Genomic DNA, 13518 nt, shown 5'->3' with positions numbered 1-13518 from the left:
TATTGCTGCGAGCCTTAGAAGATATTTGTGGAAGTTATGTTACAGTTATGTTACACTTATAATGACTTCCTGTTTGCTTGCCTTTGGTTATGCAAACCTATTGAACTTTTCTTAACAGTCAATTTATTAAAACCTTCACTACTGTACGTGCAGTGGACACCAGCTGATCTGAAAATAGTTTCTTATTGAAACATCCAGAGAACTGGATGTTAAACATCTGTTAAAAATCCAGTTAGAGTTGTATTGCAGACAATTCAGCTCTGTTTTTGTCTCTGAGCTCTTAGCTAGCTAGACACTAACATTGTCCATTTTCTGTTTGGTACTGGGCGGATAGTATAGTGGGTTTTTAGAGCTTTTTCACTGCATGTGCTACCAGCAAAAACACAATGTGAGAGTGAGCCAAAACTCCAAGGTTGTAGGTGAAAAATCTGAACAATAAGCTGAAAAAGCTGTAAAGCTCTGTAGAGCTGAGGGGACCTGCAGAGTCAGGCAGTAATTCTGTAGGTCTGTCAGTACAAGCAACCCCTTTGACCTTACACACAGTGGTTTGATTCACTGTGATTATCAATATACTGCTGCCGTGTGTTGCTTCCTCACATGTGAAATTACAGCTAACTAGTAGTTACTCAGAACTTGACGCACGCAAACTTTGTCATGGATTTATGAAGAGCTGGTGCAACCCAGTTCTGATTATTAATTAAATAGAAATGTCATTGCAATGAATGCCCCGTGGGACTGTAATGAATTTGTAGCAGCTTTATATGATGAAAATCAAGGACGAGTAAGTAGAAGAGAAGAGAAGAGAGGAGAACAATGACGGGGCTCAGGAGATGTGAGCTTGAGAGGGGCCCAGCAGCAGATGGACGCTGGAGAGAGACATTAGTCACACAACAATCAACTCTGACTGGGCGACTCCTCTGCACTGGGTACCCCTCCTCTCTGTGTGTCTCTCTGTCACCAGGCAGGCCTGGGCCACTCCAGCCAGGACAGCAGGCTTCATGGTGTCAGTGCCAGCCCTCAGGAGAACACACACAGGGCATACAGCCACAGTCCTGCAGCTGCCTTGGACTCTCATGCTCTCCCTCTGTGTCGCCTTTCTTCCTCTCCCACTTCTTTCTTACAGCACTTACTGGCTTCCACCACATGCCAGCTACATGTATGTGTTTGTGAACGTGCAATGTGCATAGCCCTCAGCCTCCACATTCTCAAAAGCAGGCCAGTGAGGTTGTAATGAAATGTAGAATGACCTGTGTTTTTGTGTGTGTGTGTGTGTGTGTGTGTGTGTCAGCAGGGGGTCGTGTTGGTATACAAGTTGAATGCGTTATCACAGGCTAGTGAGTTTCTTTGACTCATTCTTCTGTTGGACCATTCAACGTCATCTGTTTTAACTGCTTCCAACATGTGCACACACAAACACGCATGCGTGTGCCCACACACGCACGCACACACACACACACACACAAACACAGGTTTTATACAAGAGGATTTTCTCATAATCCTCAAAGCAAACATTGTTCTACTTTACAGTGTGTTGGTCCCTTACAGCCCAAATAGAATTATTCAGCATGTGAGGTGATATTTCTTGTTTTCTGCTTTTTTTCCCCCTTTGCATCAAGGACTATTATGCATAGCACCCTTTCTTTTTTTTCTTTTTTTTACTGCAAATGTGACTAAAGCATTCTGAACAGATTCATTTATCTTGCCACTCTAACAGTCTCCACAGCAGACACATCATTTTCAAGGTAAGACCATTCAAGTACACTTCTTGTTATTCAAACATTCAGAATGTATTTAAGTGTATGATTTCAGCTGGAGCTGATGTCCTGTCTGTCCCTGAGCTGCTCACTGATCACTATGGGAACAAATCTAACATACTGTACAGGCAATCAATTTCTCCTCTCTCTTTGAACACTCTAATTTGTCTAGTATCATATTTTGGAAGTGAATTACTCTCTATGTTTGGTTTGTTACTGCATAATAATTATGTATTCCACTTGGTCTAATTCCAAGAGGACCCTGCAGGACAGATGCATCTTCAAAGCATTACTGTACGATGATAAGAAGCTGATAGTTTAAAACATTCAGTGTTTGAACAGTTTTCATGTCAGACGAGATGTGGCTGACGCAGCTGTGCTCTCACATCCAGTCAAAAATCAAAGCACAGATATACACTGATCTGCCACCACACTGACACCACTGACAGGTGAAATGAATAACATTAATCATCTGTTTACAATGCAGTGTTCAGTGGAACACTTGGCTCTGGCAATCATGTGGATGTTCTTTGACACACACCACCCACCTAAACATTGCAGACCATCTGTGACGTAAGCCACTGGATTAAGGTATATAAAAATACCTGAAGTTTTGAAGATGGAGTAGTGCCCAGATGTTTGTCTATATCTCATCCAAATGCATCACAGTAGTGCCAAGCTAGGTTTGAGGTGATTTAGAATCACCCTCAAAAATTCAGTATTGGTCGAAGTTCTCCTGTAAACACTCACCCATCAAAAGGTACTGTATGTATCAAACTCACAATCCAAATCACACACATCCATCAACTTCTACTCTGCAATTGTTGGTGCACTGAAACAACTCTCTATGCATTTCTGCCACTAACTGGCAATCAGCAGAGTATTCTGAGACAAATATTTATCATGTTGCCTGTGCGCTTGTTAAGGTTGGGAGGTTTCCGGTTATGCCTGCCCAGTCCGGTGTACGAGCTTAAACCGATTTTATTTTATGTGAAATGACCAAACTGGCATTAGGTGTAGTTTGAGAGTTATGCCAGTTATGCTGTCTATGGTATGTTACATACTACAGTACTATAACGCCTGGTTTTGTTCCCATCTGCGCCATCAAAGTTACTGCAATATGCTGCCAATACAAATCAACACTTCCTGTTTCATTTTCAAATTAAAAGCTCTCTTGCATTTCAGTGAACTGCATTTCTGAACAAGGCCTCTATTGAGAAACATCAGTACAAACATGTGGAAAAGTCACTGATCTACAAGATTTACACACTTGAAAGGTGGTGTCTGCCATGTTTTCTCAAGTTGCACTAGCCTGAAGTCTTACTTTATCTATCTGCTTCAAAATTCTATGCAACTTGCTTGACGAATCAGTTGTATCCAGCTGTGTTTGGGAAAATCGCTGTGCTTTAAACATGCTAGAGTCAATAAGGCCTTTCTTCAGTGGGGTCAGGAAGGGTGAACCGCAGACATGAGGTCAAGTGAGGACACCTGTACTTGATCACCTACAGCTTGTGGCTTGAGCAATGCATCCTCAATGCATTCACAACCATATGCAGTGGCATGGACTGCTCTCACACAAGACACTGTTTGGTCAGACAATGGCGAGGCCAGATGTAGACAGAGGTTAATAAGCAGAAAAGGAACAAATGCTTTCTCACAAGGTCTCATAGCCATGTGGCAATTTTCACCAAGTGAACTCCAAAATGGCATTTGGTTTCAGTTGAATTTTCTTTAAACTGTGGATGAGTGCAACACTTCAAACAACCATGAAGCACAATATGCCATGGTGGTTTTTATCTGAAATGTTTAAAAGGAAGAGCTGCATCAGATACTGAGTACTGAAAAATAATCAGCAGGAAGCTTCATATTGCTTTCAATTACAGTGGCACACATATTCAATGTGACATTTCCCCTTGGATATTGAACTTAGAAAGGTGATTATTGTTGCTCTCTAGCTCTGCATTTATGGATTATCTATACAGTATTCCACAAATACGTTCCATGCAGACCTAAGTGATTTCTAGCGCCACCATTTCTAATGCAGACTTAAATTAGTTCTCTACTCCGTCACTGGTAATTTTTGTCTTGGCGCTGACGCACTTCTCTGCATTCATTCTTTTTAGTTCACAATTTCAATTAATCCATTACTGATAAGTTCATTTTGCACAATGCTGGGGAAGAAAAATCACCATTATGAATGTCTCGAGCCGGTTTGATTAGTTCCAACCCGATTTCATGTTTAAAAAACAAAGACAGCTAGCCTATTCAAAGGCCGAATGAAAAAGCAGCATCACTGAAACAAAACCAGAAAAGCTTCTTTTATTCTTCCTTTGCGCTAACACACACTTGAGAAAGACAGAGAAAGTGAGAGAGAGAGACTTGCCTTTTTAGCAGTGAAGAGGCTGTGATTCACAGCATGTACTCCTCATTATTTCAGCATCTCTTCTCACAGAAGCATTACCATTTATGCATACACACAGTAATTGGTCACAGATTGCACACTGATACAGTGAAGTGCTTATTTCCTCCTGGAAATGTAATGGTAAAAGGTTTAGCTAGCAGCTCTCCTCTCTGTTCTTCATCCCTCTCTTCTTCTTCCAACAGTTTTTGCTGAGTCAGACTGAGCCATTATCTGGCCTCTTCCTGGGGGGGTGGGGAGTTCGCTGTCACACGTAGACTGTCTCTCTCTCTCTCTCTCTCACACACACACACACACACACACACACACACACACACACACACACACACACACACACAGACGACAATATCCTCCACCAGTAGAAAGACAGGCCTGGGGAGGTTTCAGCAATACCAACACCATTTAATAAGTGTGAGCTCAGGAGCATTGTGCTGAGATAGAAACCATATGTGTGTTTATGTGTGTGTGAGTGTGTGTGCGTGCATGTATGAGTTTCATTCCACACCTAGTAAAGAAACATGGTATGGCTGCATGAATGTGAAAAGAGTACAGTGAACTCCATCTATCCATTTCTCCACCACAATCACATCCACTACAGCTAACAGATGTTCTGCTCTCGTCACCACTGCTCAAAACACACACACACACACACACACACACAATCACACGCACATACAAAATGAATTAGCCCCTGAACAGTGTTTTCCATCTGTGGTGCATTAAACTTGGGTATTGCTTTATTTAGACTGACGCAGGTTAGGAGGCAGAGAGTGTGTGTGACTGTGCATCTCGTGCTGGTGTGCAGTGTGTCGTTTAGGGGTAGAACTGGCTTTATTTGCAGAGTATTTCTAACTATCAGTACCACCATTGTACTCAACATGTTAGTGAGATCCCACCGTCTTTAAAGTGAGGTAAAAACAAAAGTGAGCACATCTAAAATGATGCTCACACCAACACTAAGTATTGTAGGTGAGAGTTAAAACAGGAAGTCTGTTGGTAACCTGAGACAAAGGTTTGCGAGGGATAGGTTGGGTGATCGTTTTATTGTGTTTCTTGCCAGGTGAGGCTTATTTATAGCAATGTTGCCTCATTCAAAGATCTTATCAATTACCTTTGTGAGTGCTATAATTCTATCGTTTCCAATAAAAATGACGGCCAGAGTGCCTTGGTGGTCAAAGGGTTGTAGCCTAAGAGACAGACAGCTGTTATAGCTGATGAATACTTTCATGTTACAGTCAGGAGTATTCATACATGTTCCACACACGCTCCTTAAAAAACACAATGGAGACCTCCTGAAGAAGACCTTGTTTCTTTGTTGTACTGGGCTGAAGAGCACAAAAAGTCAACAGTATGAACAGGAGTCTGCATGGACCTTCACAGACTTGTACAGATGATTAAATGTGCGCCAGGCACGCCATAATCCACTAAGAGAAAATCTCAGTGCAGTAAATGCAGGTAAGAGTTCTGAGTTCTGCCCACAAATGTAGTTTTGTACTTAAATTTAGTCTTGAAGATCATTTTTGCCAGAGTGCTTGCATTCAATTCATAAAAGATGCTAAGCCTAGAAAACCTTACTTAAGCAAGTTTTAAGAATCACATTTTTAACTTATGCAGCTGTGATCCATAAATCTCAGATTGATGGCAGCTGCCTTGGGATTCCCCTTTGTATAACGCCAGCACACACGAGGGTTTAGTCAGGAATAACCAGGGCCCAAAAGAGAAAATCAAACTTTTTGGAAGATGAGTTCACAGCGATGGCAGAGGAGACTGAGACCAGACATCAAGTATTATTCTGTAGACTAAATGGCAGGTCAATAAACAAAATAAGATCTCAAAAATGCAAAGTTCACCACAAGTTTGGATGCATATGCTTCCCAAACTCCAATACCCAGCATAATGAGCAGGAAAATCACTTACATCAAGTCTAGACTTTGCTTAGAGATAAGATCATTCCCACATCAAAGTAAGGGCTTATAAATAACTATTATACATGATTTTCTACTTAAGTGCTTCATAAGAAAAAATGACTGCAAGTCTATTTTATAAATGAGACCCCTGTTGTGCAGCCAAGTCTTAAGAGTTACGTGCAGGGATTCAAATGAATAACCCCAACAAACTGTGATGAAAAATAATTCAACACTGATAAAAAAACAACCTCAGCGCAAATGATCTGTCCACACTGCCAGACTAGGTAACTTCTGCTAAACAGTCACCTAAAAATGAATGGTAAACTGTAAAATGCAGCGTAAGTAAAGTAAGTGTCTTTAAGTTTGGCTCTGTAAATGTCAGTTACACTGCAATGTCTAGCTAAGGTTCACCAACATTAGCTTAGCATACACCGAACAGCTAGCTGCTATAGGCCATACACAGAGACTATATGAGGCAGTAGCAGGCTAACCTGTGGGTGCTCTGAGTGACAATGTGCTTTATTACTCACAAGCGATTCAACTTTTAGTCTGTTAACAGACACTAATGGAAATTACATGAAGATTTAAGTACTTTATACTGTCATTCATAGTTAATAGCAGCATCTGGGGGAAAAAAGGGCAAATCAGTCTCTGCAAAATTACTAGAAAATGTTAGAGGCTCTAGGAAAAGTAGAAAACTGTTACATTTTTCATTCAGGGAAAACACATTTAGTTTCAACTTGGCCATTACTTAGCTATTTCTGAATAATGCATCACTCTCCACTGAGTGTGGAAATGTTATCAGACTACAAAACAAACAGTGTGTAATCACTGTCAGGCCTGCTGTAGATGAAAACTGAGGCCGTGAGCTAAACAACAAGGGAACGTTATTCCACTGTGAGAGCATGAGACAGCAGAGTGAGCTGTTGTCCCGCACCATAGTGATTATCAGGTCTTTGTCTCCAACCGGGAAAGTAAGCAAGAAGTAGTTGAAATTTAGACTTCCAGCTCGCTTCCTGCTGAGCTCAGGAAACATGAGGTTGATTCAGACTTCCCATGAAGGGTTAGTTGTTTTCATCCATTTATCTGCTTGCTACTAAAACCCTGAAAGGCTGAGATCATATCCACACTTATGCAGATAAACCTGAAAATCCTGTTTAAGGGGATATATATCACGCTTTTTAGGTTAATGTGTTATACAGCTTTTTGATCCACCCCAAAGGGAGTTATTCTCTGCTACAGAAACCACTGCTCCTGAACTGCCTGAGACAACCAACCAGCCAACCAACCGTGCAGTCTCTTCTTAAGCAACTTAACTATAAGTGTGGTTTAAGAGATTGTACCAAAAAGATTTTTAATGCAATATTGTGTGTTATAAGAAAATGGGGAAATGTCTATTTATAGACTTATATATAAGTCTGGCTGTAGATTACAGGGCAATTCAAAAACTGAGGAAAAAATGATGACAATTTAGATGTGCATTTTTGGCCAGCTCGCCCACCCCCAGTGAATTTTTTCAAAACAAACATTGTATATTTTTTTTTGTCACTGTGCTCCCTGAAAAAGACACTCAAATGAAATCCCTTCCCAAATTTCTTTTAATTTTCTTGTCCTAGATTTCCTGCACTCGCACCAGGACTCTCTTTCTGCACAGTGCACAGTATCTACCTGCAAACCACGACCTTTGGGAGAGCAGCGATATATAAAATCAGGGTAGAAATGTGTTCAATCTAATCTGCTCCTTTATTTCTTCAGCTATCTTTTGGGAGAAATGTCGTAAAAACTGAAGACAATGGACCATAAACATAAGTATTCTAAAATTTGATCTAAAGCGGTAGTAACGGAAACTCGAGGCGCTCCTTCCGTCAGCTGACAGAAAAACAGAAGGATATAATAACAGAAGCTGTACTGTGGATCTCCTACTGCTGAGATCTGAGGGCAATGGAAAGAAGTCTTCTTGATGCTGTTGTGTGTGTCAGTCATGTTTGTAAAGGGTACGGATGCTGGTAAATAGATCAGTGTTTTCAGAAAGTCCTGCTCAACCCCACCCCCAAACCACACACACACACGCAGACATTTTCTGTTTTTGCAAGTTTATGACTGTTTATCATTTAAACAATGAACAAAGTGGATAAAAAGATTTTTAAAAAATCTGAGACTCTCTGCACTTTGGAATAAATAGTTTTATGTGTATTTTACAGAGAATAAAAGGCAGGCCTTGCCTTGTAAATCGATTTGCTCTTCATTTACATGTGTCTTGATGTATAACAAATGACTATCTGACAGAATCACCTGTACGGTAATACCATCCTCATCATCTGCAACACCTGCTGACAGCATCATACTGTGCGTTATGTAATTCCCAGTCTGGATGACGATACCTTTTCAGATGTATTTGCATTAGTGTGGACGTGAGAGACAGAGAGACAGACGAGGACAGGGGAGACGGGGAGTCCTGGCAGTCAGACAAGCCAGCACAGGCTCCACAGCCTCCTGCAGCCAGAAACCAGCCCCCCCACACACACACCCTCCCCAACCCCACCCCACCCAGGAGGATGCCTATTGTTCCCCCATCCCCTAAACAAAGCCTGCCCCCACCTCACCCCTCCATCCCTTTCCCCACCTACCCCCATTGCCCCCTGCCCCCCACCCACTCAGCATTGTTGCTCTAATAAACCGGCTCCGCTCCCTAAATTTCTTTACATACGAGCTCAGGCTCCCCTTCATTTACACTCTGAGGTTTGATCCACAGTTCATCCCATTTCATCCTGCTATGTGCTAAATTCTTGTCACTTTCACGGCAAATCCAGCATACTCACTACATTTCTGAGGAAAAATTAATAAAATGCCAAAGCTGTTATAGTATGAGATGTGGGAGGAAAAAAAAAAAATCACGGGGTATCAAAACAGGGAAAAGTACAAGTTGATTTTTTATTAGAACTAAAAGGAGATTGTGTTTTTTAAAAAAGAGAAAATTATCCAATTTACACCTCAATTACTCCCAACACATCACAACCTTCACAGCCAGAAGGATCCCATAATTTCAAGAATTTACTGCATCACCTGTTGATTCATCCTAACCGGCAATTTGCGGCGAACAAAACTCTTAATTAAATCGGCTAAAATAACAAACTGAACCATCTGAAAAAAAATGAACAAAGTGGGTCTACATCTGGATGTCACAAGACATCATTTCATGCCAGGAAGATTATTCCAACTAATCCCAACTCCATAAAAATCTGTGTGCCGGATTTTGTCCTCCTGTCTACAAATGACACGACAGATGAAACAACAAGAAGGAAGGCAGCGAGCAGCCCGCCACTCACAACTCCACCATATTGTCACAGCATTGGTGAAGTACACTAACACACACGCGAACACGAGCACGTACACAGCGGTTGTGACTAAAGCACACAGAGGCCATATGGTGCGTCCTCATCCACCAACGCCTGTTGCTGCCGCAACAATAGGCCTGCCTGGCCTGGACAGCAAGAGGCAAACACACACACATAAACACACACACACTCACACACCAAATGGTCGTTAGTCAGTCAGTCTGTGTTGCTTAGGCCCAGAACAAACGCCTGGATTTGCATGCTGCACCTCCCTTCATTCTCCTCCCCTCTCTCTCTCTCTCTCACACACACACACACACACACACACTCTTCCTCGGTCTCTACAGGTGCACAGAGCACTCAAAACAGATGTCAACGGACTGGAGAGGCGCAGGGGGAGGAGAGGGGAGGAAAGTGGAGGGACGACGGGAGGCTGTATGCCCAGGGTGACTGACAAGGCTTTGTACACTCACAAGCCTAGACACACACACACACACACACCTTCTTCTGTTACACTTTCTGACTGTCTGAAACACATTAAAAGGAGCAGAATAAAAAGTGCAATCAAGATGAACACTTTGTCAAAAAGGTTTAAAATGAAAAACTTAATTGTGTCATTCCCTGAAATTCACATTTTGAGGAGAAATGACAACACCATAGATACTGTTGCTGGTGTAGTATCACTACATCTTATCGATATTTTACACGGCTGGCAGCTACAGGCGGACCAAAACATACGCCACAAACTAAATAGACGCACATAGAAGGAATAAAACACTTAAATAAAGGGAAGCTTTTTCTGCTTTGATTTCTGATATTTTAAAGACGCTTAAATGTCAACTCTGTGTCACACACTCGTTTTATTACTGTGGCACACGTGAAATTGGTCAGTTTATCAAAAACCTCGACTGTACTGATCAGTGATCGATTGTTTGAGTCACTTGTTAAGCAAAAATGTCTCCAAATTTCCGCCTGTAGCTTCTCAAATGTGAGCAGCGGCTGTTTTTCTTCGCACCACAACACACAGAATATGAGCGAGTTTTGGACTGTTGACTGAACAAATCCAGATATTATAATATGTTGCTTTGAGAGCAACTATAATTAGCATAATTTACTTACATTTTATAGTAAAAATGATGCGCTGATTAATTGAGAAAACACTGTGCCGATTAAACTCATAATGGCAACAATTACTATCAACAGTCTTAACAAAAGCACCCGAGTGATAAATTCTCTATGACTGTAATTATTTCACTACTTCACTTCTCACTGACAAGACAAAACAAAACGTTTATCTCCATGTGACTATTTCATTTTCAACATGAGTTCTCCCAAAAAAAAAAAAAAACCCAACAAATTAAAAAAATAAATAAATAAACCTTTTATCAAACATGCCCCCTCTCCTCCTCTGACAGATGGATTACTGTTCCAGAAGCAATGCAGCTACTATGTTTCATGCTACAGGCTGTAATCTTCCCCAATAATTACATTGTGGTTTGGCCTGCATCCCCACAGATCTCTTTCTATAAAGGACAAGAGCAGTCCTTTAATCAATATTTAAAAGGAAATAGACAACATAACCATACGCTCATATGGGGATATTATAGGCTGGTGATACTGAAGGGGATTTAAAAAGCTATAAGACCTCTCACAGAATCACCACCAGCCACCGCAGACACTTTTAACACATGTGATGTGAGTTGGTTTAAAATGAATCGGCGGATGAACCGGCTGGAATCGTGACAAATTACAGTCACATCGTCAGAAAAGCATACAGAAATCACTCTCACTCCTCACAGCTTACATCAGTTTGGTCTGCAAACTGTGTGTAAAACGTGAATCTACACAGTGAAAGACGAACCAGCCTGGGAAGAGGCTTGGAGGGAGGGGGGGGGCTGCAACTAGATTCATAAATATTAGTTTGAAATGCTTAGTAGTCTTTTTTTCCTTTGGGTTAAAGTAGACGCGTTACCAAACCAACCAGCAGCGTCTGTGTGATCGTGTTTCCGTTGGCCACATAATGTGCTCTGTCCACTGGGTCAACACTGACTGTGTGCACGTTATCAGCCTCTGGCCTGTTCCCGTGACTGGGGCCTGCCTGCCTCAGAAGGAAAAGAGAAAACCCCGCCGATGCAACAAGTCGCCCATTCACTCCCAGCTTTGTTAAGCTGCCTCCCAGCGCTGCGGCGAAAATGTTTTCATCTTTTCTCGCGTTACACGAAGGTTCATTCATGAATCGAACTCTGATGGAGAAATATTCTACAGTATACATTTTGCTACAAGAGAAAAAGAAGTGATAGAAAACCAGTTTTTGGTTGTTGTTTTTTTTTTTTGGTGTCGGGAGAGAGGAGGATAAAACTGTAGTGAAAGCGACATCCCTCGCTTTAAAGCTCACACGGTAAAGCGCTAATAAGCTTGTTAGACTTGTTTAACATCTATAATTGGGTTTGTGTGTCGATCTCTTTCGCGATCTCACCGAAATCGATGTAATTTCAGCTTCAGTGACCACTTCGGGATTTTAGAAACAAGCGAAACGTCCGGGGGCATTCAGACGCGCAGGCTACAGGCTGAGGGGGGACTCCTCCTTGGGAACTTACCTCGATTCATACGCGTCTTTATGGATTAATTCCCACACTTTTCCAGTGATCGTTGCCGCTACAGCATCGGGAAGCACTCCGCCAACTCCAGAATCTCCTCTCGGTTTTGGTTTGATGAAGGATCGGGCGCGCTGAGTGCGTAAAATGCGCAGCGTCTCTCCAAGGATGCGAAATATGCGCGGAATGGGAGCAGGAATGAAATGAACGCAGTGGACTGAGTTGAACGGGGCGGGGTGAGAGGGACTGGCGTCACCCTGGATGGATGAAATAGAGTGAGTGAGAGATGGGAGGATGGGTGGAAAAAAAAGAGAGCGAGGGGGAAGGGGAAGGGGCCGGACTGTATGGGCTGCGTTCAACAACAAAAGAAAAGAGTGGAGCGCCCAAACTCCATTGAGTGGAACAGCAGAATGGGTTGAGATGAAAACACGGCCTGCTCTGCATGGGCGAGCAGCTGACAGGACCCCCCCACCCCCCCCCCCACCCCCATATGCAGTGACAACGTTTTTAAGCGGGTTAAATTTTTTGATGCTACGTCAAAAACAATTCAAAGTTAGTCGACAAAAGTGAAAGTAACATGAAAACGAAAAAAACTAATTTAAGAGTAATGGTAAACACTTCATCAAGATGTGACCTTTTTCTTAAAAGAAAAGTTTAACTCATAAGCAATAAACCCAACCACCGCTCAAAGTAAATTCAGACCCTGCATGACCGGCAGCGTCTGTTGACTAACATTAGCTAATGTTAGCTGGCAATGAATCTTATTATTTAACTCACATACTGAGGCTGTCTGACTTAATGTTCTCTGTTTGTGCCACTGTCATTTTAACCAATATACTATTTATTTATTTATTTATTTTCTAATGAAGCAGCAAGATAGCTTGGACAAACCGCCAAACAGGCAGGTAACATGCTAACATTTAAGCTAATGTAACATACCAAAGGCTACATTTTACTTGTTTTAATCAGTAGGAGTGCATGCAGGAATAATCAAGGTATATCATCCTCTAGGTATTCTTCTTCTTATTATTATTGTTATTATTATTATTATGTGTCAGTGTTATATGACATTTTAACTGCTCGTCTTAAGCTGAATCCAGACTGTCTTAACTTGAAATGAAGGTTCCCGGACCGCCCTGAAAGACCCCGGGGCTGCTGGGGACCTCACTTTTAGCAGCCACTGCCCTAACCAGAAGATCTTTGTCTCTCTCAGAGATTTTTGAATGCAGCAGGCAGCCGCCTCTGCCTCATAAAGGAGTTGTTGTTTACTACTAAGCTCTGCCTATCTCAGGTTTCATCCCCTCAGGCACTGCTGGACTGTCATCTCCCCAGAGGGAGGGGCTGTGACATAAAACAAACACAGATATGCCAGGGTCAGAGACTGGAACACCTACTGCAACCCGACACCACAGCCAGGCCAGCCAGCCAGCAGACTAGCATTCCACATGGCAGCGTGGCTGTGTTTGTGTTCGAAAGTAAAATTCTCACAGATGCATACAAACATAACCC

The 13518-nt window shown here is 42.1% G+C and overlaps 1 protein-coding gene across 1 annotated transcript in view; it reads right to left on the bottom strand.

Moving 5' to 3' along the window:
• The window catches only part of tead1a (TEA domain family member 1a), a 39447-nt gene extending 27178 nt beyond the window's left edge, over positions 1-12269 (bottom strand). Inside the window, exon 1 of the mRNA XM_046394073.1 lies at positions 12013-12269. The gene's annotated coding sequence lies outside the window, so the exon portion shown is untranslated. The remainder of the gene's footprint in view (positions 1-12012) is intronic.
• Between the last annotated feature and the right edge of the window lie 1249 nt (positions 12270-13518).

Source organism: Scatophagus argus, chromosome 7 (assembly GCF_020382885.2).
Source record: "Scatophagus argus isolate fScaArg1 chromosome 7, fScaArg1.pri, whole genome shotgun sequence".
In the NCBI taxonomy this organism is placed as follows: Eukaryota; Metazoa; Chordata; class Actinopteri; family Scatophagidae; genus Scatophagus; species Scatophagus argus.
Note: the sequence above shows the minus strand (reverse complement) of the source record. Positions and strands in the feature narration are given on the sequence as shown.